The sequence below is a fragment of the Struthio camelus genome, chromosome 8, assembly GCF_040807025.1.
Source record: "Struthio camelus isolate bStrCam1 chromosome 8, bStrCam1.hap1, whole genome shotgun sequence".
Classification (NCBI taxonomy): Eukaryota; Metazoa; Chordata; class Aves; order Struthioniformes; family Struthionidae; genus Struthio; species Struthio camelus.
In genome coordinates, this window is record NC_090949.1 from 13,461,339 (window position 1) to 13,488,476 (window position 27,138).

General features: G+C 43.2%; 2 long non-coding RNA genes across 2 annotated transcripts; one reads left to right on the forward strand and one right to left on the reverse strand.

Moving 5' to 3' along the window:
• LOC138068033 (uncharacterized) lies at nucleotides 1–10,566 on the reverse strand. The gene is made up of 3 exons (XR_011142557.1): nucleotides 10,331–10,566; nucleotides 1,231–1,472; nucleotides 1–1,135 (listed from the first exon to the last, which is right to left on the reverse strand). It is a non-coding gene; the product is annotated as an uncharacterized lncRNA (long non-coding RNA).
• Nucleotides 9,038–25,421, forward strand: LOC138068034 (uncharacterized). Its single transcript, XR_011142558.1, has 3 exons — nucleotides 9,038–9,239; nucleotides 22,603–22,686; nucleotides 23,329–25,421. It is a non-coding gene; the product is annotated as an uncharacterized lncRNA (long non-coding RNA).
• The last annotated feature ends 1,717 nt before the right edge of the window (nucleotides 25,422–27,138 follow it).

A 27,138-nucleotide genomic window follows, 5' to 3' on the forward strand; every position in this document is an offset into this window, starting at 1 on the left:
AGTACATGTGTGCCTGTTTTCTTGTTCGTGTTTCATCATTTGTAGTTTATTCTTAATATTTTTGTATTTATAGTTTTCTTCTCGGACAAGTTTATTGTTTGGTGTCACTTCAAAGCTACCAGCCTTTCTGAGCTGCTAGAGAAACCTCTTGCAGGTCTCATCCTAGGTTGAAAGGGAATGCACTCCTCAATTTTTACCTTACCTCTTTCTCCAGCACAGCTTGTTTGTACAGGAACTTTTGCTGCAATACTGTTGATAACCTAAAATGGTAGAATGTTCTTAATAATATCAGAATGGCTTTGAGTATAGCTCAAATCTCTCTCATAGACGCAGGAATTGAACTGGAATAAGAGAACCTATGGTCAGATTGTATCTCTGTTACATTGATTCTTCTTCAAAGCTTTTTATATGCTGGTATAACCTTCCTTTGCAAACAAGCCCTCCATGCTTCTTCAAGCATAGGGAAGACCTATGTTTTAGCATTCCTTTCCCAAATCTGCAGCTTCTTATTTCTCGGTAGCCGTACAGATTTTGCAGAGGCTTCACTAGGGAAGAAAGATGTGATTGCAAATTTTGGGTGATAAAGAAGGGTAACAAGATTCTGACACTCCAATCATCAGCATTAGCTACCTTTATGGTTACAAACATGATGATTGTTTTTAATGGGTTAGGAAAAATGAGAGACGCTAGAGTCAGGTTGTGCTATGTGAGTGGAAAACTCCAGAGTTCCTCAGAACTCTGTGATTTGCCCGCACAAAGCCTTCTGCCTCTGGCAGCAGTGACGTGCATTTTTTTTGTTGTAACTCACCCTCACTAGAGCGTCTGCACTACTGAATGAGTGATAGTGCACACATCTGATACATCTGACTCATAAATGTTTGATTTTGCTTTTGCCAGTCAGCCCGAGTTTGGTGCAAGATGGGCTACTGTGCAGCACAGAGAAAAAGGCTGGTGCCGGGTAGTGTTTCTCCACAGGGAATTTGAGCTGGAGCAGGAGCATTTCTCCTTAATTCTGAATTGTTCAAAGACGCTGCCATCCCCTTGACATTTTTTTGGCTTGGACATCAAATACTGCTCACTGGTTCCATGAGGAGCATCTAATTTTAGGTTGTTTCTCCGTTTTCTGTTCTCCATCCTAGAGAAAAAGAGATAATGGAGATTTTGTTCAGTATTCTTGTTTGTCCCTGCAGAGTACTAGTGAACATCCATACCTTACTGTGAGGCATTTACCTGACTGTAATCTGAAGACATTATCTTTTCCACAGTCTTGACATTTTGATAGGGGGTGGTGTGATCCTGTAGATACAGGAGTCTGGAGATGGAGAGTCTCATCTCGGTTCTGCCACTGACCCTAGGCATGTCGTTTCTCTGTGTCTCTCTGTTCCTTGCACTTTCTTTCCTGTCTGTTAGGTGTTAAGCTTTGTGGGGCTGTCCATCATGCTGTGAGGGTTCGGCAGTAGCCTGAGGCTCTGCTGTGATACAAATAATCATAATATTCTGATTAAAAATTAAGACCTTGACCCACAATAACACTTGTTAAGATAACACAAACTTTATCTGCAGAGATGTTCTGTTAGTTAAGTGTCATCAGGTAATAATATGTGAAGAATGCTTGTGTCAGGCAGCAAAGCAATCATGTTGGAATAAAAGTTGATTGCAAAAGTTGCCTGCTTGGATAAATTCATATTAAACTTAAAGACAGTCTCTTATCTGTAAAAAGAGAAAGACTTTCTGTTTGATTATTCTTTTTAGTCCATTTTTAAATTTATTTTTAACTGGCAGCAGTGTTTCTCACTCCTTTACGGCAATCTCTTAACATTACCATTTAGGATTCTGTACATTAATCTCTTAAGGAGAACATCTATGGCATTGAAATAGCAACCTCCTTTATAAAGGAAAAGAGAAGCAGAAAACTACAGGCATAAATATTTTAATCATTTTGGTTGCAGGAACTTCCTTCTCACTGTGGCACGTACTCTCTGCCCCTCGTGAACACACATAGATGGGGACGTCTTGCTGTGTTCTCGTTGTTCATCCTGATGCTAGTTACAGGTGATGATGCTGAGCTCTTACACTGGGGCTTTCATGTAGGAGTTTAGACAGCACTGTAGAGACCCAGTGCCTGGGGGTGAGCTGAGAAGGGTGATGGGGGTGCAGAGGTGACACCGGCGAGGCCTCAGCTCTCCCGGTGCCCGGGCGGCCCCGAGGAGCAGCGAGACATGCTGCCCCACGAGACTGTGTGCTTATGCTCTTCTGGCGGAGGAAGTGGTTTACTCTTGATGTTGCTTTTGGCAGTAGCTCATTCTGGTTTTTCAAAGTCATATTTTGTACAAAAACGCCTCCAAAAGCTGCTGGTAGTTACGCGGCTCTCCCAGCAGATGTCCCCCCTGTGCTGGGAGAAGCTCGCCGCTGCCTTGCACAGTCTGGGAAGACTAATACATGCACCACGCAGAGATGCAGCGTGTGTGGAGTATGTATTGTTTATACGTATGTGCATGTATACCCACAACACGTATAGCAAGAGAATTAATTGGATAGAAAGATCCTGGCAGGGTCAGGCGCTCTCTCAATATTTTGCCTGTTATTTCAGTCTTTACATCTAACGTTTTTATTGTTCCTTTTTCTGGTACCTGAGCAGGCAGCAGATAAAAGGTTTTCATGCAAGTTACTCTCTTTAAGATGTATGGCTCTGATGGGACTTGTCTCTTGTCCTGTATTCAGAGCAAGGTTCCCAGTGAGAGTGAAGAGTCAGGAAATCAAAGAAAGCTCAAAGAGAGGATTAATTTTTTTTTTTTTTTTTTTTTTTTTAAGGAGGCTACTAATTGTAAATGATTTGGAGAAAATCTTTCGGAATCATGAAATACCTGGCTGTGCAGGAGCCGATGAGGCAGTTCATAGTCATTAATCTCTGAGCACACTGAGGGTGTAGCGAGATGGAAGGTTGATGAGTGGTGTAGGTTGGGGGGGATGAGGAGAGGATGGAAGTGAGCAAATGAAATCTGAGGCTGAAGGTCAGAAAAATTTCCCTGACAATGCAGAAATCTCCCCAAGGGATTCCTATTGCTTGAGACACTATTTAAAAATAGAATAAATCAGATCTGTTGAAACACATACCACATACAATCCTTTACTATTGTAGGTCACTTAGGATTGAAATAACCGTGGATAAAGATAAGAGACCTCTAATTGCTGTCCTTTACCAGACAGTGAGATAGCATGTTTCATCAAGAGGATCTTGATTTTATTTCAATTTTCTGCTAGATTTTGAGCAACCGGGATGCCTGAGCTAAACAGTCCAGAGACTAAAAGCTGTACATCCACAAAGGTAAAGGCTAAAATAAGCATTCTAGGCTGAAATGTTCATGGCCAATCATAGTAACTTCTCATGAGAAAGTTTCAGAGAATAATTTGATATCTCACTGTTGTTAGTTAAGTGTTAATATAAAATACACTATGTAAATTGCCTTTGAGTAATTCTTATGTTCAGCTCCCTAAATTTCCCATTGTGCTATAAGAAATAAGTCAAATGTTATCCAAGATCCCAAATACCAAAAGTTCTGGAAGTTTCCCAGATGCTAGAAGTTGACTTTCATGTGGTTTACTCAATTTCAAGATATCAGGGCTGGAATTTGCCATGAAGGATGTATGGTAAGAAGCCAATGCTCTAGGCACCTCTATCCCCAGAAGTTGTTGTTCTGTGCAGCTATTTGAAACTTGTAATTACAGGCTTTTTGTTTAACTTTCAAGTATATCTCATCAATATTTGAAGTGTAAACACTCAAGGGATTTATAATGCAACTGTCAAGCACGAACCTTAAATAAAAATTACCAACACTCAACCAAAAAAAGTGCCTTTAGTAGGGCTCATGGGCTCCCACAGTTGAGGGCTTTACCCTAGTTGTTTTGTTTGGAAGTTGCTTTTCAGAAGGTTAGTTCTCAATGTTTTGTCCTCCCAAATAACTGAGCTTGAATTTTGAAATTCTCAGTGTCTGGACTTGAAGAAGTTCATGTACTTGATGGGTTTTCAACTGTTTGTTTGAATTCAATTCATATGTTCCCTTAGGGAGAGGTGGTCACAGTACAAACATTTCCCCGACTCCAAATAACCCAAACAAGTGCTGAGTGAGAGCCTCAGCAGAAGATGAGGGCTGGGATGGGGCTGGCGCGTGAGCTGCATTCTCACTGTTATAGCTGTTTTCTTAGGCTAAAATTCAAGGACCCGGGTTAGAGGCGTTCAGGGAGACCTCCACTGCCAGTAGATGTCATGGGATGAGGGATATTAGTTCTCCTCTTGCATCAAATTTACAGCACAGGATATAGTCAGAAGCTGAATCTTTCACATGAGTATGAATGGTGAACAACGGCAGACAGAGCACCTTTCTCTTCAGGAGCCTTTCTGCTCCCCAAATCTCCCTGGCAGCACCTTCCCCTCGCACTTGAATCTTCCCGAGATGCCCTTTCCCTGGAAGGTTTTGTGTCTGTAAGGCTTCTGTTCTCTTGAGGTCTGTCTTTAGGTGGGAAGAAGGGGTGGACAAGCAGAAAGAGAGGGGGGCATCGAAACCTCCTTTAGCCTCGTTACAGCCCAGATTTGCAAAACTTTTCTTTAGAAACTCAGTTCACTGTTAAGGAGACAGGAAGGCATTGGCGTCCCTAGGTTTCAGGGTTGTTGCTTGTGCCTCAGAGACACTTGAAACTCCATGGGAGTTGAAGAACTGGAGGTTACATTCTCTTCCCTTAGACGTTTCTACTATTTAAGCTAAATAAAAATGGCCAGAGAGTCAAAAAATTGATCAGAGCTGCTTTCTTAATTGTGCAGCATGACTGAGAGAACAGCGGGAGCCCACCAGAGGTACAGAGCTGCTGCTGGCCTTCCTTAGGTGGAGGCAAAACAGGTGGTCTCTGTCCCCCTGCAGGTGCTAGGCCGGGCAGCTGCTCCCTTTTCCAAACTCTTCCACTTGGTTGCGCTGTATGTGAAGCTGGTTACCTGGAATTGAACAATTCTCATTGTGTTTGGCACTTAAGAGCTGGGGTCGATGCCTCTTGCACATAGACAGTGATCAATCCGGTTCAAAACAAGAGAAACAGCTTGTAAGGTGACTTTACTTTTTGTCAGTTATACTTTTATAGCTATTGATCTGCCAGAGAGTATTATTTGTTACTTTTTTTTGGATTACATATTTCAGCTATTTTTCATGGAGGAGCAGTATACATTTTCTGATGCATCAGCAGCTAATTATAGAAGCATAGTTCAGCCTCAGAGTTATCTTTTATTAGAGTTCAAATCAGTAGTAAATATTTCATTAAACTGTTTTAAAATGACACAGCTAGGAAATTTGCAGTGTTCAAGGTTAAACTCCGGCCTTATCTCATGTTGTTGAACTTCAGTTGGCAACTGTATCTCAGTACATAAATATGCCAGGACTTAAGCTCCTAGTTTAAAAAAAAAAAAAAAACTTTAAAAACTATAATGGAGACAAAGAAGAGATGCCAAAGGATTTGGGGCCTTTTGAGTAAGATTTCATGTTTGCTTTCTATATGGTGCTATATGCCATTTTCTTTAAAAAGCATTCATTTTAAGAGACAGAGAAAATGAACATCTGCCAGAACATATACAAGCTGAAAGACTGAAGCAGCCTTTCAGCTGTATCTATGTACATATAGACATTTCAATATTTGTCTTTAGACTGCTTATCTCCTGTCAATTTATAATGGCTTTTTTTCTAAGAATGTGTCTGATGTTTTTCCTATGCAGTTAAAAAGGCAAGTTTGATTTACGGTATCTTAAAACTGTTGCTAGACACCTGTAAAAAAAGATTTATTTCAAGCACTAAAGCAGGATATATTCAGAACCTTCTGTGTCCTCCAGTAATTGTAGGGCTTATGAAATGACTTAACCTAAATCAACTGAAACTCCTGTTCCCGAATGTCTATCCTGCGCTCTCTTGCGGGCCAGTTCCATGGGCTAAAAAGCCCTTTCCTTCCAAACAGCTCTATTCACATTGAGTCACCCAGGGAGAGTCTGTATGGCTTCTGCATGCAGGTTATTTTTGTGCATGAAAAATGTATGAATATTCCCTCAGGTATTCATTAATGACATTCGCAGTTATTGAGAACTGCAAGCAAAACGCCAGAAGGTGCTCAGCCTGTATTCAAATGTGCGCCCTATGTCTAACCATTCAGTCAGGCCCTTTGTAAGTGACTAGCTAAAACCACCTTCTCCTTCCTTGCTTATATGCCCATGACAGCACTGTATCTTTGTGATACGGGGAACTTTTGGCCTTTAGCGTTGCTCAGCTGAGTGTGAAATAGGGGATTTCTTTGTACATTTCTGTTTGTAATGACTGAGTTTCCGGTTTATCATTTGTAGGGTGTTAAAAGCCATAGTGGTGGAGTAAACAAGGGCTGCTAAGCAACCCCCCATTGCAGTTACGTGCTTTGAATACCTTATCTGAGACTTCATGTCATCAGTAGACTGCAGGACAGTCTGAAATTTGCTGGAAATTTTGTCTAATGATTCAAAAAGGAGGATGAGTTTGAACAAAGTGTTGAACAAGTGTTTCCCTAAGGGCAATGTTAATGAGCCTACCGATTGGGTGGGATAAAGATGCACACAGCAGTAGTGTGTGTTCAGTCTCTGTGTAGAATATGTGATGTTCGGGAGTGAGGATCTGAGAAAAACAGCGTAATGTATTTGCGGGGGAGTATATTAATTGCATCTGGTTCTGGTTTTCAGTTGAACTCTTTAAAAGGAAGGCTACCATAACATCTCAAATCGTATCATGAAAACTAATCTCCTTTATTACCAACAATACCTCATATTATTGAATTGAAATAACTTCTGAAAGCTGATTTGCTCTTTTAGACTCCATGTTTGTTTTGGAGCTTCTGTGAGCTCAGACAGTGGGCATAAAAGATTGATCCCATAAACAACTTTCATAATTTGGCTGCACAGAGCTGACATGTTTGAGACAGATGCTGCAGGAGAATGGTCAAATTTTGAACAAGATGGGATTTTCACTGGAAGGAGATATTAACATGAGAACAATTCTGTTTACGTTTGGGTGAGGAGGAAATTAATTTTTATGTAATCTGTATTTTCAGTGAAACGACCTGACAATTTATCTTGTCTTTCCCTATCCTAGTGTGATAGGAAAATACAAAATTGTGTACAAACCTGCTAATACTTAGGAAATAATAAATAACAAAATAATGTGACTGTGTTACAGACAAGCAGACCTAAGTAGCTTAGTATATATTTGGAGTTCTAGCCTAATTGCATCAATATTCAGTGACTATGCTGTGGATCACAGAGGATGTTAAACTCTGGCATACTCATGCTAGTGATGCAGCTGGGGCTTCCAAATGATCTGTGCATAGAGGGCTTGCAGGAGTAAAAGCTTTGCATCGTAACTCCATGAACAAAGCCAGAATTAGAACTAATATAAATTGTCCAGACTTTTAAAAAATACTGTAATACATGGAATGGGATCATTTTAACAGAAAGTTTTGAATAAGGCAAGGCAGCAAAATGTTCTAGTTAGATGGCAGTTTCACAGCGCTTCTGTCGAAGAAGCTAAAATGTGACTAGAAACCTGTAAGCTGGTGCTTAATAGCTTAGTGTAATATGACCTGTTTTCGAAATTGGATGTCAAGTTGTAAATAATGGTGATCAATACCGTGCTTTTGATTTAAAAAAAAAAAAAAACCTCTGGAATGACATCATTTGTTGCATTGCTAGAGCAGCCCTTAAAACAATGCAGCACCGGAGTTGAAGAGAAAAAGACATGATGTGAGGAAAAGGAGTTATATCTTAAAAACCTCCTTCTCTTAGACCTGGCCTATTTCTATCTCTAGGTTCTGGTGAAGCTCCCAAAGTTCGCTCTATTGAGTTATGATGTGAATAGGAGCTCTGAATTTAATTACAGGTTATAATTCAAGGTTGCTTGGCTAATTATTTAAAGTATCATTTCTTTCTTTAATGCCAAAATCAAAGAAATGTATCTACTCCTGGTTTACATAGCAGCCATCTTTACCTTTATTTGAAGTATATGGAATTAGAAGGTTATTGTTTAAGAGCTTCCCTGATGCCTCTGTCAGTCTCCGTGGGATTGAAACTTTCATACAAACAATCAAGCTTTTAATCCATAGAAAATATTTAAAAATGAAGCCACTGCACCCTCTCCTTCTGCATGGTCTTTCCAGGTGAGCACCCTCACAAAGCTCTTGCATGTTGGTGGGCTCTCTGTCAAAGTCCGTGTTATCACTAGTAATTAGGAGTAAAGGTACGTGTACCTGCATACTGACTGTTCCATTTAGGCCACAGATTCATGTCACTTAACCAGACCCCTGTGCCAATGCACAGTGCTGGTAGTATCTTGAGAAGTATCTGTTAGAGCAAAACGATACAAAACTTTCAGTAATTCTTTTTCAGACCTCGCAGAGATTTACAAGAAACACAGAAGAATGACATTGCTACGTTTCTTCTTGAAAATGACTAACTGTGAAGGTCAAGTAGAAGTAGATTCACCTTTGAGAAGTGCTTCCTTAGGTTGTGTTCGCCACCTCCCTCCCTCAGGCAATATAAAATAGGTTTTAAATTTAAATAGTTATCTCTGTCTTCGTGTTGCAGCTTGTATTCAGAGATAAAGGCACTACATATCTGATGAAAATTTTCCTTGATGAGAACTAAAATGCCACTAAATAATAGTGCCATGAAGGTAAAACATTGAACTATTACACTGCTTCCTGTCTATCCCAAGGCATTGCATTTTCCAATGGAATTTATGTTAAAGGACAGCACTGGATTATGTTATGTAACAGACAGACATTTTGGTGGATAGAGAAGTTAGGTAACTTTTCCAGAGTCACAAGAGAAGTCAGTGACACCCAGGAATAGCACCCACAGATGCTGACACCCAAGTCTGGGTGGCAGCCACAAGACCATCCTTCTTCCTGCATGCAGTGAGAGGCGTCACCAAGAGGAAGTACTTTCTGTGGTTTTAGAGAGGCTCTTCTGGTGGTTCTGATATTATCAGCAGAAGGATAGAAGATATTCTCCTTTTACAGGAAGGGCTGGCTGTGTGGCTTTTACTGTAATTATCTTGTAACTTGGCTGCTCTCAGACTGGCCTCCTTTTCCCAGGGTAGGCTAAATATTCCCCATGCAGAAGGAAGGAAGAAGGCCAAAGGTGAATTTGTGCCAGCCCAGCTTTGGAGAGAGAGTAATTGTTGATGGGGCTGGTGAGTAAAATACTCCAGATGACGTCTGTCTGCCTTGAGGTCTGAAACTCTTTGGCTGCTCTGTGTGGCACCAGGTGCTCTAGGGCAGAGAACATGGGCAAAGAAAGTGTTTATAGGACTGATACGGAGAAAAGTTCTTCAGTACTGGCCTTTTAATCTAGCTCTGAAATAAGTCATGGAAAGCATCAGTATGTTCAGCTATCCGTTTTATTAGTGATTCTGAAAGATAGTCACTTTTTCCATGGTTAGCACTTCCCAATTTTCATTAGTCATCTGTCAAGCGGTCTCTCTGCTCCCCCTGCTCTCTCTTCAGTCTGCACTGATAATAATTCTACCGACAACCAATAGTGTAAGTAGTAACACAATGAAAGGAGGAAATAATGATGAACAGTTAACAGAAATAGTTCAGGGGATAGTCAACTCTCCACTCACCCTGTGTGATTCTGGGTGGACACAGCTGAAATGTCAGGAGTGGGGAGGGGAAAGCAGGGAGTACGATCCCTCCTGTCCTGTGACATGGAACGGGTGCTGCCCTTGTCGATGTTAAATGAGCAAGAGTTTTTTCCTTCCTCTGATAGTTTCCCCGGAACTTGATGTGCTGGGGGATTGTGGAAGCATCAGGATTGCCTCTGTAGACCTAGGTCTCAGCCAGAAGCTTCGTTTTGTCGTTATTTACAATGACCTAGTCTATATTGCTTTAAATAACGGAAAGACGATAGTATAATAGTGTTCTCTAAAAGTCATTGTTTATCCACCAGCAAGAGTGTTTTGAGAGGTGAAGGAGATTATTGGCCGTTTTATAGTATATGAAGTAAACAATGGGCTTCTGCAATTATGTCAACTTAAATCACTGATGGAGAACTCTTCTGTGTTGTCATCTTGGAGTGATAACTAAATGCCACTTCTTTTTATCTTCATTAACAAGAATATGCTTTTCTTGCATATACAGAAGGCAAAAACATTATGAATTTAAAATCACTACATAACATTAATATTGCAGTACTGACCAAAGGCATTAGACAGGTTGGAGGTCCCGTTGCTTTAGGTGTTGTGCAAAAAGTAAGCGCTTTAAGGCAGATATAGTTACTTACAAATGCTGAAAGTCTTAGCCAAGGCTTTCTGTGAGCACAGAGAGGGTTGTTGTTCAGTTGGGACTTGGAAGTCGTCACCTTCTTGAAATCGTGAAGGAGGCGCAAGGTAGAGTAAGTGCAAATGAAAATGAAAGCTGGAGAAACTGAAAGAGAAAATGCATTCGTTTGTGTCATAAAAAGTTGGTGAGCATGAAAAAGTGCTGAGCACAACTTGTTTCAGTGGAAATTTAGCATGCGTAGCAGCTGATAAGAGCCAGAGGCATTTGGGTTTCTAAATGTTTGTAGTCACCCTCTGCTGAGCACTGGAAGTTCTGGTCTGGGAGTCAGAGTCATCTTTTCAGACAACTCTGGGTCTTTTTAGGCCCAGATTTCAGGGTTTTAGATCCCTGAGTCTCACTGAAATGAGCTGTCGGGCAGAATTCACTTCTCCAGCCTCTCAGTTCTTCACCTGTTCAATATTAAGTTTTCAGTACCTTACTACAACATCAAACTGGGTTCATATTTACATACATTCCCTTCTAGCATCCTTTCTTCAGTTAACATTGCTCTAGTTAGCTGTAAAACATTGAGCAGATATTTGGAATTTGGTTGCTCATGAGGGCCAGCCACGCTGATGTTTATCCTCTTACAGCGTGGCACAGCTGGGAATGGCAATTTACTCTTGCAACAGGTTGGCCAAGGATCAGCGGTAGCATTAAAAGATTAGTACCCAGTTAATGTCCAGCGAGCTGTTCTGTAATAAACTTAGCATGTTTATGCGGATTTTCAACATGTAAATATCTTTTTCATATGCATAACACTAGCTTGAAGAAAGCAGCCTGTAGTCTAGGCATAAAGTCTCATGGAGTCAGAAGGAAAATGAACTTGGGTGAGGAATTCTTGGCTAAACTTCCAGTACTGTCTTCCTAGTAGTTTTAGCCCTGCATCCGTCACAGTATCACACAAACTTACTGCAGCACAGTAATTAGGTTCAAGGTAGGCCACTGTATATGGGATACCAGCAGCAGCACTATGTTTTTTTATTCATTAGATGTGTCAGCACCCTCATTCCTCACTGCCCTCTCTACTCTTCAGAGTTACAGAAACTAGGACCTGTGTGGGGCTTCACAACAAACTTTCTCCGCGCAACAAACCTGCCTAATCCTCTTCCGCTGCCCTAGATGCCAGTGACCACGCTTTGGTGTGACGTGGGGTTGTAGCCAGGGTAGGCACCACCACTCTTTCTCCTGAGACAAGGTCTTATTTTCCAATCAGTTCTAATCAGGTGTTGAACGTTAAGTTTTAAATTTAAAATCGGTTATGCAAGAGAATGGAGAAGTGCCTTAGCCCTCAGATGGAGAGCATCTTTCTTTGGGCCATGAAAAACACAATAAGAATCATGTTGTATATCTTTCAGCCTTGAGAGCTGTTATGACGTCAGTGAGGATTATGAGACACTTCTGTTGACTTTGTACTACTGTGTCCACAGCACCTTTTGTGCCCAGTTCTTTGGAACTGCAAAAAGTTGTGTCAGATCGGTTCAAAATAATTTGAGGTGTGCTGGTTTTTCTCACTCGTGTTTTGCGTGAGCAGTAAGTTATGTGAAGTGTGTTCCTCTCCGGCCAAGTCAAGAAGATGCTTTAGCAATTTAGCAAGTATGAGCCCTTAGAAGCACTGGAAATTGCACTTACAAGGTCCTAAATTCTTAATCCTTTAAGGAATAACATCTCTGGTTCATGTGTAGTAAGAGATATCATTTGTAACTGCGTATTTGCATGCTTTTCCATTGATTGCTGAAAAATCTTTTACTAAATGGTTATTTTCTGTGTTTGCATGGCCAGCCTGTGAGCAGTGTAGTCACTCTGTTCGGGTTTGCTGATGCCCCATTTTGCATCTAAAATGTCTTGGCAAGGAGCACGAAGTGTTTTTCCTCTTCTTCCCTGGAGGCTCTGGAGAAGCTTCTACACTAGCTGTGCCTGCCCTTCGCCATATGCTTCAAAATAAAAAGCAATTACCCCTGCTGTCAGGCAGCTGTTGAGTAATGTGCATCTTGGCCTTGGAGGTTCGCAGCCTCTGCTGTGCTCCTTGTGTATGGGAGCTGGGCTCGTAATATCTCAAACTCAGAACAGTGCCGCTAGCCCGTCATTGGCGTTGGAAGTTGAAAAAGCAGGAAATCTAATGGACTGAGCTCTAAAGTCAATAAAAGACTGTGTTTTGCCCTTGCTAGTCTTGGCTTGAGATAAAAGTAAGTCAGGGATGATGTATTTGATTGGTAGGACTCCATACACAGTGGAAAGTACATTAGCATTTCAGATTTATAGTATTTCTAGACCAACACCATGTGTCCAACAATAGCCAGTAATTTCTGCAGAGAAAGTAGAACCCACGTAAAAAGTGATTAAGCAACAGTATGCCCATGGGGCAAGGTACTTTGTAACTCTTGGGAGTAAATAGTTGGCCCTTGCCTGTAAGCTTAAATGTTTTTTATCCTGCCCACAGTTATAAGCAGATTGTACCTATATTTATAATTTGCATTGTTATTGGCAGTCAAACAGAAATCTTGAGCTCATGTTAGAGCTTGTTAAGTAAAATTCAAGAAGAGATATATCACGGTGAGTGTATTTTTAAGACAAGAAATAAAGGTATTTTTTCCGCATTGTATTTTTAGAAGGAACAAAGAACCACGTTGTCTAGAAAAACAGATCAGTCCAAAGTCAGAGCTCAGGATATGAAATTTAAGTGCAAATACTTCATGTCTAGTTGGTTATAAGTATGTGAAAGCAAAGCTTGATGATAATAACACTGTTAAAATATCAAGCATCCTTAGCAGTAGCCACTGCTATAAGCCTTCCACCTAAGTGTGAAATTTGATCTTTCATATTTCCTGTGTTAAGATGTAGTTGTGGAAGGTATTTACTGCATTTGAATTGTACAACAATGACTTAATATACCTAATTTTCAATACATTTTACCACCTTGCTGCAACAGTGTAAAAAATCTTGCAACTGAAAATCAGCCTGGGCTCAGCAGCAATTCTTCTCCCAACCTATTTTAATCACAGCGGTTGCTTCTCTCCTGACTCAACTACCACTGCGGAGGCTGCTTAAGAGGAGTTTCTCCCACGCCTCCCCAGGAGGATACCTGGGACCCTGAGTGCAACACAGGGACCCTCCAAAGGGCTTAGCACATTGTAATGCAAAGAAAAAAGAGACTTCCTGTGCCCGTGGCACGCACTCAGCCCTGCGAGCGTCGTGCTGTGCCTCAGGCTTTGCAGTCTGGAAATGAGAGCTGGGGACCTGCCTCCTCTCTTGCTGGGTCGCACCAGTGTGGCAGGGCTGGGCACTTCCCCCTCCTCCGTCTGCCTGGGAGGCTGCTGTATTTTAGGGCATCTTTGGCTCACAGTCGGGTCAGTTCTATGCCAACAGGAATTCACGATGTCAGGGCTTAAAGCATTTATGTATCAGTCGAAAGAAAGAAAGAAAGGGTTTTGCAGGTTTTTGGAGGTAAATGGAACCCTTCCTTTTCCTCAGAGTCTTCCACTTCTTTCTGTGTTGCTTTGTACCATGGGGCTTATTTTAATCTTTATTTTGCACAGCGATATTATGAGAGAGAGAGCTAAGTTAAATAGAAAATTTGGCCAGGACTAAAACAGTTGCATGAAGAGTTACTAAAATAGAGGACTATAGAGTATTATCCTCTTTTTCTCCTAAAATCTATGTTTACCACCCTCTGCCACCACTGAAGTCATTAAAAAAGGAGGAACGAAACTAAACTTGCCACCTGAGGCAGGAAAGTGAAAAAGAGCCTCAGAAGATGTTGCATTGTGCATCTGGAACTCCAGCACTGAGAATCATACGCATGCCAAGATAGAAATGTATACTGCTGTATATGTATCTGAACTGCAAAATATTTGCAAGTATCAACAAAAGAGTTAATTGCAATTGAAATTGGGGAATTCCAAGTCTTTTCTTGTAAGCAACAAGTGATTTAGGTCCACAGGTGTAAGTTGCTGATGGTGCTCAGAGGCTGCACCTGGCTTCCTCAGCAGAGCTTATGTGGACAGCTGCTCAGAGGAAAAACATCTTCTGAAGTTATTTTAGTTGCTGTCTCAACTTTCCAGGCTATGTCTTTTCCATCTATCTTTGGTAGAATAGGAGTGTAAGGCAGAGGTGTGTGTTGTCCTAGCATAGCTGGCCATCCCAAACCTCAGACTGACCATGTGTCTCATCTTTCCTGGTATCCAGACAGCCGTCTGAATGTAAAATCACTCTTGGACTTCTGTCATAAAGATGTATTGTAAATGTGCGGATTTCTCACTGAAGTTTCATGGAAGTTAAAGCACAGCACAGTTTTAGGATGTCGCGTATGCATGCTGTGCTTGAATCTTGCTCGCCCCAAACTGCATGAGATTGTTCTCACAGGTGCAGAGCAAGCTGTAGGAGTGGGAACTGCCACTGACTTGAAGCTGCTTTGCACACTGATGGAAATGACCAACCAAGGTGCAAAGCAGCAGCTTGCAGAATAAGGTCCTGAGTTTTTAGTAGTGCTGTGGTTTTGCTAGGCCAGGAATGGCACAGCTGTTTATTTGTTCTTGTGTTCTGATGGACCAGTGGAAATACATTTATTTTATTCCTTTTATCTTTCTCATGAGCCTGTTAATTTTTCACTAGCTAGCATGCATCTCTGGTCTGAGTGCCAGCCTGTGCTTTGCTACAGCTGACAGAAAGTGACTCTTTGATCTGCATCGTTAGCCTGACGTTAGTTAATAACAATTAGTATTTGGTGTAGTCACTTTTATCTTCAAAGCACTTAAAGAGTTATTAACTAATTAATCCTCATACTATGTCTGTGGGTTGGAAGGTAAACAAACGTTAACATTCCCATTTTAGCAGAGGGGGACCCAAATGAGAAGATTAAGCAGTTTGCATGGAGTTAGTGGCAGAGCTGGCAAAAGAAGTCAGGAGCCCTGTGCTTCAGTGCTTACGCTGTTCAGCCTTTCCAATTGCTTTTGTACCTTTTCAGAAGAAAGTTTGTGCTACGTTGGTGGTCACAGCTGTCCCGCTGGAGGGTGGTTGCTGCACAGCGGTGCAGGGCTTCCTGCAGCACAACACGTGCCGCCCTGGGACACGTCAAGAGGGAGCCTGCAACCCCCTGGTGCTTCCTACAGTAAATACCTGCCAGGACTATACTTAACAGCACTATTTAGAAGAAAAATCCTGAGTCTTCCTGTCAGACCTGTAATACCTAGCCAGCGCTTGTACAGAACATTATTTATTTGTACTGCTGTTCACTGACTGCTGAGTCAAAGCTGGAGCACCCAGAACGGTGCGTTTGGCTGTGGAGACAATTCTGTCACTTGCACAAACTTGCAGCGAGCATTTGTGAAGCTGTAGGAATCTAGTCTGATGTGCTTAAATATAGTGAATGCTTTAAAATGCCGTGAATTATTCTAAGCAATGTGAAGAAGCTTGATCTGCTTGAGACAAGAAGATCCTTAAGACAAATGATTTTTCCTTTTACCAAGGCCCTAATATGTACTTTCCTAAAAAAGCTTCTCCATTTTGTACTCTGCAAGGAGATCACATCTTAAATGGCTCCGGAAGGCTCTTGGCAAGTTTCTACATTGATAAAGCCTACAAACAGAAATGTGGTCTAAATGCTAAAAGGACTGTTAAATTTGCTTTCCTCTTTAAAAAAAAAAAAAAAAAAAAAGGAAGGAAAAAAGAAGTACTAATATCTCAAAAGATCCTCTAGGGACTTTCAACACTGGTACATATTTATCTGCCTGCAGCCCTGTTTTTTATGTATAGAATGCAACACAACTTTTTTTGTTTGCTCTAACAAGGATTTTCTGTCTTTCCATACAGTACCCGCACGGCAGGTTAGTGAATATAGAGAGTGCAATTTTTAATGGATATATAGGTCAAAGCTCAGCTGCAGTCTTGTGTCTTGGAAGAATCACTTCCATCCATCTGTCAGAGGGGCTCACAGTACGGCTGGCCATGGACCCAGCCAGTCCGAAAGCGGTACAAGGAAGGAGGGGATTTTGCCCCGTGGACCTCTGCAGCTGGTCTCCCGTCGCGCCTTTCGCTGTGATGGCATCTGATTTTTTTTTTTTTTCTGTCTTCTCTTTTTCTGAGACTTGGTTGCATCTTTGGGGCTCCTTCACAGCTGGGAGAATTACTTCTTTAATTCTGATGAGGTTTTAAGTCTGAATCCGAATCTGTTCCCGCAGCCACGCTGTTTGTACTGGTTTGTGGTGGGTGAACCGAGATGCTGCTGCTGCCAGACTGATGTAGGACAGCATTAAGCTATGGGATAAGGAGGCACCAGCTGCTGGACAGCATTTTTCTTTCCCTCTGTCGATCTATGTCACCTTACCCTTGTCACCTACCTGCCTGCCTGTGTCGGAGCTACTCGTTTTTCTCATTATGCCATACTCGAGAAGTATTTGGTTGGGTATTTTTCCTATTTCACACCTTTTAATTGCCATTACAGCTGGCTGATCTGCTTGAAAATAGGTTACAGAGACTGGACCTATAAATGATTTTAGCTTGGTTTTAGCAAAAGCTTTCAGCCAGAAAGGCAAGAGGGAGTTAGAACACTTGGAAAATGTTGAATTTCTAAATAAAAATATTAATTTTGAAAACACTGGAAAGTGCTACTTTGAAAGTTCCAAAAATAAGATAAAAACTATACTATTGTTCTGAAATTAATCTGCATAAAAATGTATAAAGTATATACTTTTACAAAATGCGGAACTTAAGTTTTGACTTAAACAATATTTTTGCTTTTACGCTAAATGATAGTTTGGAAATATTTTTTCTGCTCTGCTGGTAATAATAATACTTTGCATCGAATGAGAATACTTTGGATGTTAGCGTCGTTCCCAACTTTTTTGTAGTTCAGCCAGTAGCCCACAAACTTTGCTTAGCACCTCTCTGCTGTTAGTTCTAACTTCTGGGTTTGTTTAATGTCCCTATGTGACATTGTTCCCATCTTTATCCCCTAATGGTTGCCTCACTGATGAGCTTTTCTACTCTGAGCAGAGGGGGCCAGTATGCAGGTACTGCTGGTGCCGGTAGGCACCCTCTGGGCTGCTTCCCCTGTCCGCGCGGTGGGAGCTTGGAGCTACCTGCCGGGAGCCGAGCAAGGGGGCCCGGGCTGTGTCGATCCCTCCTGCTCACTGTGGCACGACGGGGAGATGCCGTATATGTAAATTCTTCTGTGTCGTGACGTATGTAGCATACTCTCCATAACGATTCATTCACGTTAGCTATAAAGTCTAACGTTGCTCATAAAAACATTTAGAAAACCGCTAAAGCCTAGAAAGTTTTTTCACGAGGGAATTGCACCTATCTTTCTGCATACAACCAGAAGGAGTTTAAGAGGATATTCACCCCTTACTGTTTAGACTGTAGCATGTATTTTAAAATGGCACTTCGTGTTGCCATTCCCGCAGCTCCTGCAGGCATCCTGATGGAAAGTGAAATGGTCTATGCTGCTAAAATCATGAGGACATGATATAGAAGAATTATAATGATTTATTAAAAAAAAAACCAAAATAACTCCACTGCTCTCCTGATTTCTTACTGACCTAACATATCAGAAAATGCTTTTCTGATTCAAATACATGCTTTATATTCTGTATGTTAAATTTCTCCCTGCTATGTTAAGCCAATATCAAAGTATAATGGAAGCAGGCTTCATACTGCTTTTCAAGAGTCCACACAGCTGCGCTCATATCACTTTTCATGAAAATAAGTACTGTTAGCAGCAGCCTCAGAAATTCTAAGCTGAACAGATCACTTTATTTTCAGCCTAATAAAATATATATTTTAATTTATAAATTGTTTTGGCGGATTTTCGGAGGAGCAAGGTGATCTCAGTGGTCTTTCGCAGCGAGCTGTTGCTTGGCCGCGGTGAAGGCAGGGGCAGCCCTTTGGCGAGGGCAGCGACGGAGACGGGGGCGTTCCCGGCGGGCACCAGAGCTGGAGCTTGGTGCGGCGCCCGGGCGGGCGGCTGGGAACTGCTCGGCGGTGCCTGAAGGGAGGTGGAAGATTTGATTGAAAGGAATATTCAAACGCAGGCTTTTGTCCTGCGGGTTTCTAGACGGGAGATAGGAGGGTGACGATACCAGGGAGGGGAGCGAGCCTCGCCGCAGAGGTCAGGACCGCAGTGTTTAACTGCGCCGTTGCTTTCTGGGACAAAGACCCTCTTTTTGTTGCGTGTTTTTCTACCTCGCATAAAGGTAAAAGTCCTCATTTGGTTGCCTCAGTACAAAGCATGGCTAATACATAATAATACAGTTACAGGAAGCATGCAAATTGCAGTCAGTAAGACACAGCAAAGTGTTGCACCCTCTTTGCCGGTGTCAGGTGGCAAAACTGTTGTTGAAATGGCGATTGGAAAGTTTAGTTTTGGTGTCAGGTGCAGAGTTACCAAAACATTGTTTTGCTGCTTCTCCTTGCAAAGGCTCATGTGATCCCTGGCTACCACCAGAATAGGGAATGTGTAAAGAAGTCTTTTAACAGGTTTCGGTCTTTGCTTCCCAGCTGAAAGTTTGCTCATGAAGAACGATGCCTTGTTGTTTCCCTCACCGTGGTAGTCTTGGGGGCTGTGGTGGTACTCCTCTCTCTCTCCCCCAAACGAACGGCTCTCCTGTTGCGGGCACAGGCTGTGCTATTCAGCGGATTATCCCCCGCCAGTTCTCGAGATTTGCCCAGTTACTGGTATGTTTTGAATAAACACAGATGAGCGGAAGTATGAGACACCACGTTAAAATGCTTCCTGCCCAGTCCCTCAAAGAAAGGTCCTCATACAAATGCTTGACATACAGATCATATTCGACCTTTGATCATCTGTCATTCTGTTGTAAGAAAGCATGCCATCATTTGCCACTGTTTAAAATAGACCCAAAGGAAGTCAGGGCTTAATCTTAACCTCAAACACATTGAGCCCTGTATTTCCTATCCAGCTACACAGCGTGCTATCTGGTTTCCTACACCTCAGGCCTGCTAAGTTTAGTTCCTGCAAGCCAGCTGTTAAGAGGAAGGGAAACAGTGTTCACCGTGGATAAAGCACTCACTGCACAGAGCTATCCCAGCTCCTTGCCACTCTTTTACGTGTGGGCCTTTTAAACAATAGATGAGAATGCATTTTTGAGGTTTTTCAGTTAAAAAAAGTTATTTTGAACTCTTTTTCCTCTTCATTTGCCCCATGGGTTCACACGTTTACATTTCTGATGCCATGCCTTCCTGGGCTTCTCGAGAAAGAAAATTGTTACTTGCATGCTTAGGCATAATAATTTAATAGTTATGAATGTCATGTGGTTAAGCCATTGCTAACTTCAAAAATTGAAATGTTACACATTAATTAATATTTTATCAAATCCGATGCAGTCTCTCAAGTCTTTCATCTTAGAAAGCAGATAAATTGGTAGGACTACATACTGTACCATACAGGGATTTAGATTGCTTCACTAGAAATGTTATTTATCATAGAAAGTGGCTACATAAAATATCTGTAAGAAAACTGACCTATTTTCCCTTTATATCAGTATGTTTCTGTGCCCATTTACTTCAGGCAGAAGGATATTTATCATAGAAGAAATGGCTAATTCCTTTTTCAGAGATAGTCTTTCAGGTCCGTGGCTATGAAAGCCACAGACATGTTTCAGTAGAACGTCTTCTGGGGAGCTTGGTATTTATTAACTCAAATGCTTTTTTTTCTTCCAATTTTTAGCAGAATTGTGATGATTCATATGTAATTGGGAATGCTTGGTTATTCGGTCGTAGCTGCTACCCTCACGAGCTGTTCAGCTTTCACAAGCTGTAGCTGTTGGTTTGGGGAGGATCCAGCGCATCCTGTGCTGCTGTTGTACAGGGAGCTATTTCTCCAAAATGGCAGGGCTCTTCATATTAGAATTTGGTTTGATCCTGTTTTACAATGCAAAACCCTAGCAATATTAACATCTCTGTGAAACCTGCAGGACCAGGAAAACTCCTATCTAATTCTATTAGGCATTGGTTAAGCGCCTTCTTACTACTGTGTTAACATATTTCTAGCATTTCAAATCGTGGAAGGAAAAAGTCCTTCCAACGAAAGAGATTTACAACACAACTGGAAGCAGACAAAGTGCACAGGAACCTTTTGACGTGTGCAGTAACTCAGCACAGATAAGTTTTAGCTGTGTATGTGAGTAATTCCCTCCCAAGCAGAAACTGAAGAAGTTCCTGTGGAAGGCACATAAAGTGCTATTTGCCTTTCTTAAGCTTGTGTATAGTTTTCTGAGTTGTTCTGATGTTTGTATAGCATTATATTCTTCTGCCTCTGCTCAACCTTTGCTGTATTGATTTGCAGCACTCTAAATTCAGCTCTGGATTTGATATCAGGAACCATTTCTCTTAGCAGCAGGGTGAATACAAACATATTTATGTAAAAAAAAAATCCAATCTAACCTAAGATGCTGTAGACTTCTGTAGACTGATGATATATTGCAAAAAAAGGCTGGCAAGAAAAGAAATTTTAGCTTGATCAGATGTAAAACAAGGTAGGAAATGCTATCCTATAAATTTTTCAATACGTGGAAATATCTCACTTCTTCCCCACCAGATAATAACTTAATGCTCCTCTCATTTTACCGATTTTAAAATGGGATAATTCATAAGTTTAAACATTGCCATTTTCAATTAGAGGCAAATCAGGCCTGAGGCCTTCTTAAAAAGGAGCCTTCTTAAAAAGGAGCCTTTTTAAAAAGAAGCACTTAAATTTGTGAGGAAAAAAGTGAAACACCACGTTAGCTTCATGGTAACCCTTAGATAAGTTCCAGTGCAGAGCACTGTCGTACAGGTAAGGGCAGAGGATGCACACGATGGGGGTGTACAGCAAACGAATGCGGAAAAATTGTCTGAAGCACGTAACTGAATTCTCATTAATCCAGTCCTGGAGACAGCCTGATGGCACTGCTGTATTACCCTGCTAATAAACAGCTAAAAATATGAAAAGATGAAAATATCTAGCTCAGATATTTGTTGCAGTAGTTTCCTGAGCCATCTTTGGCCAGTCAGGACTGGTTAATACAAAATTCAGAGCTGAAGATCCTCCTGAGTCAAAGGAGACTGCTGTGATGAGGCAGCTCCCAATATATTGAATAATTCTGCCAAGTAGTTGCCAAACTTACTATGATAATGAATAGAGAGTGGGAACATATTTGTCAGCTTACTCTCATAAGTGTTAGCATTCATAATCTGCCACCTTTACTCCAGCTGATGCATACATAAGTCATCCCATTGATTTTAATGCAAAGTACAGTAATCCTTAGCCTAGTTAAGGATGGCATACAGTAGCCCAGATTAAGGAGCTTTAATAAATTTTTGCTGCAGGTCCCGCTGTGTTGGTAGCAGCATTTCAGTGGTGCTTCTTAATTAAGGTAGACTCTGAGAACCTTCTATCATCCTTGTGTAATTCCAAAGGTGAGGTAGTGCTGGTTTGTAATAGCGTCTTTGTTTTTAATCAGTAATCCTATCATTTTATCCGTATTTCACTTAATGGATTCAGGAATATACGCCTCCTCTCTCTGGGAAATAAGATTAGGGTTTTTTTTAGGAAAAACCTAAATCAGTCCATTTGTCTTTCATGCGTTAAGCAAATGGTGCTGACATTAGGAAATGCACAGCACTTGACATGTGCATTTGGTAACTACTTGGACGTAGCTAACTTAGACATTAAGTGTGGTCAGCGTTTTATACTCCTGACAGGATCCTGACAGATAGTGATAGTGAACTAGGATGAGGATAAATGAATATAAAAAGAGTATAATCACCTTTTTATGTGGATACATGTGTACATTAGCAGAGATTTCAAAAAATTACTATCACAGGCTTATGTATAAAGCAGCATTTTGAGGTGTAAGTAAATTTTTAACTATTTTAATAATATAGTATTTTTTAGGATGATAATTCAGTGTCAGGATGGAGGAGCTATGCAGGCCTCCTGGAAAGTCTTTGCTCTTGCCACTGCTGTCCTGTTTGTAACAGGAGACAAGCATCTGTCCCCAAACTGACTGGCAGCTTGGCAAACTGGGCCACAAAGAGATCCCTAGAACCTGCCAGGAGTTATGTGAATCCCTAAAGAACTGGGGTGAGGTGAGATAATAAATGAGGGAAGGGTCTAGTGTGACCAGAAGAGACGTCCGAAGCTTAGTGAGACCAGGCGAGTAGCCGGCCAGAACGGCATGCCTGCTGATTTATGGTAGCTGATACAGCTTTTATATCCCGCCTGGCATTTGACAGAGAGGTGGAAGTTCCCATTGAAGAAGACAGACTGAAGACAAATGAAGGCTTGGAAGGGAATACTAGGAGCAGTCACATCAAATGGTAAGCTTTGCCTGATTTAGCGTGAGTGTGGATGTATGGATGGGATATGAAGGTCCTTCTCATAATAAGCTTTGACGTCAGAACAACCCCTGAGAGCAGTTGCAGTTGTTTGGATGAACACTAGAACTTCTTGGCCCGTTATGTTACTGGGTGCTTGGTGCAACTGAAGTGGGTGAGGAGCAGGCGTGAGCATGTCCATCTGCTCTGCTCCTACCCCGAGTCATGAAAAGCATGACCTGAAGAGAAAGCAACAAACTGTATTTGCCCAAGTGCCATACAACTTACGTCCTCATGTGCAGTGGAAAATACAGGTCAAGGCTGCAGATCCCAAGCACAATATATCCTGCGGCTCTCTGTGGGGCAGAGCAGCCTTGCAAACAAGTCACCTGGGGAGGGCAGCGGCTCAGCGGCAGGTCTGCTCCTGAGGGGAGGCCAGGATGCAGAGGAACAGTATGAATATGCTTCTGATCGACAGAGCTTGTCTGAGAGGGGAGTTTTCTGAAATGGTATTTGAAAAAAATCTCTTTGCATGAATCTATTCCTTCAGTTGCTTTTAGACAATGCTGAATATGAACTTTAAAGAGCCATCAGCTCCTGGCTCTGCTCTTCTAGTCGCAACTCACATGTTGCTTTTCTTTCCAGGTCCTTCAAGCTGTTCTCCGTACTGCTCCATTACCTGAGAAGAAGAAAATCCCATGTCAGAATTTCTTAACCGATCGCCCTGCTTTTCCCAGTCCTCAGTTAGAAACTGTTTTTGTTTGTCTAGTGCAGTCACAGCTAGGCCAGAAGCGGGCTTCTGCAGCTCTTCTGTGCTCTGCTCCAGCCTTGCCTCTTCCTGCGCTGGTTGCGTTGCATCCTGCCCAGCGGCCGGAGTGAGCTCTCCGAGGCTGGAGACAGCTCACCGCTGCCTATCGGTATGCGGCATCGCATCCCAGTGCTTGGTGTGGCTCTTTCCGAGAGCACAGGGTCACCATGGGGTGGAAAAGTTGTTGGGACCACTGCAGAGTGTAACCTGGGACGTTTATAGATATGCAGAATCTATCTGTCTATCTGCTGGAAAACAAAATGAACAAACTTTAATGGCAGGGCAATATTCCCGATGGCTGACTGTGCCCAATGTGTAACGTCTGTGCAGAACCTTGAGCAACAGATGACTAAGTACCATCTGATTCTCCGTTGCTGAAAAGTAGATGAATGTATGCACTTCACTAAATGAAGGAAGTGATGAAATTCAGGCAAATACTCAGAAAGAACTATTTCAAAACCCCTTTTTCCTTTTCAAGGCAAAGCAATGACTTCTAACAACTTCAGCAAGGGTTGAAATAAGCCAAAAACGATAAGAAGAACAACCTTTTGCTACTAAAATGTTATGAGTTATGATAGTGAGATAGTGATAGAAACTGCTGGAGTTTTATTGTGCTTGTTTTCAGTGTAAAGTTATGTAGCTGGCAGAAGATTTCCTACTGTCTTTAACGAATTAGGTATCTTTTTGAACTTAAATGTGTGCCCAGTTGTACTCTGAATTTAGAAAGTGAGCATTGCTCCTAGCAATGTCTCTTTTTTAAAATTGAATTTTTAATGTAAATTGTCTCCCAGCATGATCTAGTGTGAGGCGAATCGATACCGAGCTATGAAAAGTAGCGCTGATTCGCAGCAGAAGTACTGACTCCAGAGTCAGAGAGCTTTTATTTGCCCCTGTGGGCAAGGGCTGTTTGTCCCTGGAGGAATGTTTAGTATACGACAATAACTGGCAGGTACATATGGTTAGTGATGCTAATAATTCAAAAGGGCTTGGTCTGGACAAATATCCAAAACTGAAGCCTGGTAGCGTGAACAGTTTGCCAGCGCTTGGGGTTTCTTCAGCACCGGATGTCATGACTGCTGCGGCCTCTCTTTCTGAGGAGAGCTCGTGTAGCCGGGGAAAATTAGCCTGTAGTTTCTATTGAAATAACCTAACTTTCTGGTAAGACTAACCAGTGTAGAGATAATTTAGCGTATAGATAAACTAACGTAGCTGAATTAAGCCTGACTTTGGCAGAAAGCATCTTAGCTCTAGAAGCAGAAAGTCAGCCGTGAGGAATTTTGTAGGAGCCGAAATTCTGCACGCGGTCAGGACCTTCCTGGCTAACGTGCGCAGACCCGGCAGCATAACGAAAAGAAGCTCAGCGATTTGGGTGGCCACCTAAACGCGAGATCTGATCTTCAGCCTGCGCTGAGCCCGCGCCGCTGCCGTGAACTGTGCTGGGCCGGGGGCACGCTGAGGCGGCCTCGGCGGCGGTGTCGGTCCCAGCGCCTGGGGGCCCGCGCCTCGCCTGCTGCCTCTTCTCCCCGTTCTTCCTCAGCAGTTTGGGTGCGGGAGTGACAGGGCGAGCGAGAACGAGCCGAGTTGCCCCAGCGGCAGCGTTTCGCCCTCCGCCGCGGGCGGCCGAGTCGCCCCCGGCCCGAGCAGGCGGGAGGCGAGGCGGCCGCGGGGGACCAGCGCCGGGGCACGGCTGCCGCTCCCTCCGAGGGGTCGCTCGCTGAACCGTCGGGCGAGATATCAACAGGGAGAGGAGAAGCTGCTACTATTTTAATGCCGCCATGATAACATATGCAGGCTTAACTTCCTTCTGACTTTACGTTTTCCTGTGAAAAGCGCAGGAAATAACAGAAATGCAAAGCGTACTCAAAGTCGCTAGCCCCGGCCCCACTGTAATTTCCATTATTTCCTGGGTTTGGCTAGAGCAGAGGCGCTACAGGGAAGCGCCCTTCTTGTGGTATGTTTTGCTTCCTCTCCCGGCAGCGTGGAGGCCTCACGCGACAACAGGCGGGGAGGAGCGGGGCACCGGCTCTGCCGCCGGCGCGCGGCGCGGGAGCGCGGCGCTCCTCCCTTCCGCGGGGGGCGAGGGCAGGCGGGCGGCCCGGCCCCGCTGGCGTCCTTTCGGGAAGGGCGCCGGGCTGGCGCGAGGGGCTCCGCGCCGTGGCTCTCCTCTCCCCGTCGCTCCAGGCCTTCGGAGCAGCTCACCAACCCGAGGTTTTGCTTTGGAGCTTTAGGCCAATTTTTCCCCTATCTGAATCAATCTGCCCTCCTCCGACTTACGGCTTAATAAACACCCAGAAGGTTTAGTCTATTCCTCATGCGTATTTTGTTTCGTTTAGAGGCGTTTTGAGATCTCGTTTAGAGATCTGAAATGCCTGTGAACTTCCCGAGCGAGCTTGCGTGCTGACCCGTCCACGTTTTGGCTGGGGAGCCAGAGCCCACGCATTACGTCCTGCATTAAAGCCCTACTGATAACATTATGCTTATTAAATAATACAAACGTTTCTCCGGTTTGCCAAACGGTGGGGATCACTAGTGCACACTGGGGAGGCATGAACTATAAAAGCCTCTATTCTTTTTTAATTAGGCCATATCTAATTAAAACGGTTGCCTGCCGTTGCTAGCATTTGTAAAGTATTTTCCAAATCGGCGTGACTCATGGGTCCGTACGGATGCGGATGGCGCTGTAATCTATTCGCGATGGGTTTGCCTTTGCCATGCGGCCGTCCTTTATCATCGCAAGCCGGTAGCGTTGGTCTGAATTATTATCTGGTGCGTACTGCTAGCCAGCTGGGACTCTGCAGCTCTTTCTATAAAACCTGATTAGAGTATGTTGCATACATATGAAATCTGAGTTTGGGATCCATTTTGGGACTCTGAACAGACAGGTTAATTTGGAGGTAGAATCAGGGCTGGCTCTAGCAGTTGCTGGAGGGGAATTTAACCGATGGAGAGGACAGGCTAGGTCAGCGGTCAGCTATTGAAAGCAGTCTGGAAACGTTTCAGTCTTTCTATTAATCCAGATGGGAACGGGAACCATTGCCTACGCTTCCAGCAGCCCACTCGAGTTCAGCTCATAGGAGCGACTGTTTTGGAGAGCAGGAAACACCCCGGCTGTCCTATGGAGCGGGGAGCGTCCTTTGGCCATCCCATTAAAGCGAGGTGAGCAAGCCACATACAATTAAACCAGCTGGAAAGTGGCTAGATATTCCCCCAGGGGGAAAGCTACGGAAAGACAGGCTGGAGCCGGGCGAGCGATGGGAAGCGGGAACGGGCCGTGGTGGGCAGGCGTTTCGCCTACATTCGTTTGAAGAATAAAGGTGCCTGGAAAGGGTGTGGGCTGCAGCAAAGCGTGCTGGGGAAGGAACCCGCCCGACTGGTTTTGGGGGAAAAGGGTGGTTGCCAGGCCCAGTTCCCTCCCGACTCAGTGGGGCAGGGGCCGCAGTGCAGCTGGAGCCGGGGACGCAGGGGCACGCGGGCCGGGGTAGGAAGCGAGCGCTGGCGCTGGGGCTGCTCGCTGCAACGAGGGGCAAGCGGAGCTCAGGGGGCTCTGCGGGGGCATTGCTTGCAGCCCGCCAAGTAATGCAGGAGTGCGTGGGAACGGGAACGCTCAGCCTGGCACTGAGCTCCCAGGCTCGCGCTTTCGTAGGTGA